Source organism: Dipodomys ordii, unplaced genomic scaffold, assembly GCF_000151885.1.
Source record: "Dipodomys ordii isolate 6190 unplaced genomic scaffold, Dord_2.0 Scaffold24, whole genome shotgun sequence".
NCBI classification, from domain to species: Eukaryota; Metazoa; Chordata; class Mammalia; order Rodentia; family Heteromyidae; genus Dipodomys; species Dipodomys ordii.
This window is the reverse complement of record NW_012267240.1, coordinates 5,342,543-5,346,972: the sequence shown is the minus strand read 5'-3', so window position 1 is coordinate 5,346,972 and position 4,430 is coordinate 5,342,543.

Below are 4,430 nucleotides of genomic sequence, written 5' to 3'. Positions count from 1 at the left end.
TCTACTCATTAGAATAAAAAGCTGAGAGGATGAAGGTCCAGGTGCCCTCAGAACTTTCTTCTTCCTGGGTTTGGACACATTTCTTTGGCTACCATTTCTACCTGTGATTCTGGGCCACGAAGACACCCACCCTCTGGGACTTTGATATGCCAGAAGCCTAATGGACAATTTGTCTCTTCTAAATATGAAACCAGTGTGGCAGTTGTTGTAGCCTTCTTGCTCTTATTAACCTCAACTATGGAATCTTGGGCCTCTTACATTCTCTGTTGCTGGGCCCAGGTAGAAAGTCAGGAAAAATGGAGAGTAAAATAGAGACACTACTCACCGAAGGAACACAGGGAAAATGAGGGGTAGGAGAAGAGAGATTTATGTGCAGGTTAGTTTTGGCTGTTTTCTACTTTTCTTTTACATTCAAAACAATGTCCTTTTTTTTCTTTTTTTGTTTTTTTTAATGTTTTTTTCCTTGCAAAAATAGTGTGTAGAGGTTTACAGCTACAAGAGTAAGGCAATGAGTTCAGTTTGTATCGAGTGTTGTTACCTCCTCCTTTGTTTATCCTCTAACATCCCTCCTTTCTCCACCTCCCAAATTTCTAACTCCCTCTCAATTTGTAAAGTTCATTTTCGACATAGAGTCTTGTACATCTCATTGTTCCAATGGGTAAGCCTGTATTTTATTGAGGCATTTGTTATTTCCCTTCCTCTGCCCAAATTAGAAAAATGTACGTAGAGGAGGCAAAGCACCAGCATCGTATACAGTGGGGGTAGCACATACAAAAGAGGCACAAAAAATCATATAGCTCAATTTAAATACAGTAAAACAATAGCAAGTAAGAAAAAAGATGTTTCCTTTTCTTGGGCTTCATTTCACTTAACATCAGCTTATATGGTCATATGTACATAGCTTTTGACTTTTTCTGCTTGTCCTAGATGTATCCTAGTTATTGCAAATAAGGGAAACCATGAAACCTATGTTTCTTTGGGCCTGGCTTCACTTACGACTTTCTTTTGTATTAAAAATTATGCAATTTAGCCCTTTTTTCTGAATTTTCTATCCACTGTATACACTTAAAGGATAAAAGTTCCACAAATGAACTTAAAGACTTTCTTATGTTAAAAATCTCATTTATGCCATTGGTTAGTATGCTTGTCTTGTATAGATTGTTTTTCAGAGGTTCTATTTTGTCTATGTATTTTGTTTTATTTTTATGGAATCCAACACTATTGATTCATAGTGTGTAAAAGGGTGTGTGTTTATAAATATAATAGCTACAAAATGTATCTGTATATAGTGTTGCATAGTTTTATGTACAGTTATATATAATAGTTACAATATAGATAGATAGATAGATAGATAGATAGATAGATAGATAGATAGATAGATAGATAGCTCGCTCTAGTGTCATAACAAGTTTTGGCTCACAACCACATTTTAATTTACACCTCTCTTTGGGGAGACATGGTCAATTGTTCATAAGAGTGCCATGGACTTGGTTGCTGGTCTGGCTTTGGACTTTTGGCCTGGTATCTTAGCCCCCTGTGTAGGTAGCAATATAGGCCTTTCTCATTGTAATCTGAAAAACACTCATTTTGCTGGAGTGTTTTAACCAGGTTTGAACTGACATCCTACTACTCATGCTTAGATAGTGTGTGTTTTTGTTTTTTATTTTATTGTCAAAATACAGTATGGAGGGATTACAATTACATGGGCAAGGTAATGAGTGCATTTCTTAAGCTGATATCTATCCTTTGAGCCATACCTACACTTCCAATGACGTGTGACTGTTATTTGTATTTTCATATTTATATTATCTTTAAGTAGTTGTACAAAGGACTTGCCATTCACCAAAGCAATATTTACAGAATGATGAATGAACTTTGCCACTTTCCTATCCTGCTACTAATTTGAAAAGAAAAAAAAAACAGTAGAAAACTGACAAAAAGAAAAATAAATGTTGATTTTATTGAAAAGAAGGAACAACCCATCACTAAGTCTTTGAGCACAGGCACTGTTTGAGGTGGTGCTGCACTTACAAGGGAAAGGAACACATTTTGTGTCCAGCCCACCTCTGTCAGGATTGTGTGTGCTTTCCATGCCCTGGTTACTACTTCTCCTGTGACTTCTCTTCTTACTACTCAGTACGTCTCCTTGGAGTATGGTAAAGTCAGTGAGTTTCTGATCATTTGTGTGAGTAATAGCAACAATGTATGGAAGAAATATTTTCTGTTTGATAGTATGGCAGCAAGAGCTGAACACAGGAAGCATTTACCAGTTGTTGGCTACAGGATAAAAATCCATGAGTGATTTCTAAAAGTGGTGACAGAGGAACATGCTAACTCTGATGCCCCACATACTTCCTTGAGCCTTCACCCAAAGACCATAGAGCAACATATCTCAAAGTGACCAAATTAGGAGGGTAGAGTGTTCCAACGTTGGAAGAAAGATCTGACTCATACCTAGAGCTGCAGGATGCTTATTGGCCTTTGGGTTGACTCTTTTCTGGGCTTTACAGGTCCCCATGGATAAAATAGTAATGTTCCCTGTCTGTCTAACACAGTTATACATATTGTATCTGAATGCACTCCTTGCAACTAGATGTTCTATGGTTATGAGTCGAGCACCAAGTTAATTCTTTTTATTTATACTTATAGCCTCTGTATTCTAGGCAACCGTCTCACCTATTGTGAGGTGTTTCAGTGTGCTTGCATGTGCTCCCTCAGGTACTAGTGTATGGATTGGGAATATGTATTATGTCCTTGAGCTCTATCAATAGAGCCAAATCCTCCATTTGTGGAGCCACACCTCTATTTCACTGGGATGCACTTATGTTTTTCATTTTCATCAGAGCACCTGGAACTTACCTTGGCATAACTTAAGGAGACTTTCTATTCTGGAGGGACTCTCTTCTTCTTTTAGGATTTTGTTTGCTTGTTGGTTTGATTTGTGACAGCCTTGTGGCTTCAATTCAAGTTCTGGGTCTTGTCCCTGAATTGTTTTGCTTAACAATAGTGCTTTCCAGCTAGGAAAGTGGCTCAGAGGTAGAGCTCTTGCCTTGCATGCATGAGGCCCTGGGTTTGATTCCTCAGCACCACATAAGCACAAGAAAAAAAAACCTACAGTGACACTGTGGCTCAAGTGGTAGAGCACTAGCCTTGAGGTGAAGAGCTGAGGGACAGCGCCCAGTCCCAGAGTTCAGGCCCAAGAAGGGACACCGTCCCCCCTGACCCCCCCAAAAAAAGAGACTAGTGCTTTGACATTTAAGCCACAGTTTCACTGCTTGCTATTTGCTGGTTCTTTGGAGATTAGTGTCTCACGGACTTACCTGCACACCCAGAATCTCATGGAATAGTGATCGTCAGATCTTAGGCTCTGTTCAGCTGTGATGACATGGTTGAGTCATCACCCACTCCTCCTCCATTGCCACTCTTTTAAGTTTTAAGACAAGGAATCCTTAATTGCTTTAATCTCTATATGGTTTGGGACCTTCTACCAAGAAAGGACTGATTTTATTGGTGTAAGATATGTGTTTCTTACCTTAAAAATGCTGGCTTATTGATTTTCCATTCAATATATCACTATGCACTTTTGAAGGAATTCTGTCATTTTTTTAATAGTGGACCTGAGTCTTGAACTCAGGACATGGGAAATGTCCCTGACATATATTTCTTAGCTTGTGCTCTACCACTTGTGCCACAGTTTTAATTCTGGCTGCTTTCAGTGCTTGATTAGGACTAAGTCTAGGGACTTTCCTGGCCAGGCTTGCTTCACACAGCAATTCCCAAATCTCAACCTTCTGAGTACATAGCATTTTAGGTATGTGCCACCAATGCCTGGCTGTGCAAACATTCTTTTAACCCTCAGTAGACCTGCTCCCATACAAAGTCCTGCACTTTTCCATACCCTGTAAAAATTTGCTTCTGTTCTCATATAGATTCTCTAGTGTTAAACATAACTGAGTTTGTTCTCATCCCAAGTCAGTGATTTGATGGCAAATTTGAAATGCAAGAAAAATTTAGGTTTTTGTTTTCTGGACTATTCATGACCCTCTTCATATCCATTATTTGTAAACTATGGCAATATGTGTCCATCCAATATTTTCCCACATTCCAAAAGATTTCTGATATAAATTCAAGTTAAATATGCTTGATTATAAGTTGTCAAACTCTGTTATGTTAATTCTATCGTTTCTTTTTTTCATTAGCAATTTCCAAATATTAGCCTTTCTCAATTAGGGAGGAATTTTCAGAATTGTGCATTTTTGTTCATGGAAGATTGTTTAGAATATGACTTTGCTGATTCTGTTAAAGTTGATGGTATGTCTATTGGTCTATGGGCCTCTTCATTGATTACTTTGTTCATTATTCAAAGCTCTGAGTTTTCTATTAGTTTATGCAGTGTTAAAACTCTTTGTGTACACTCCTGATGGTGACTC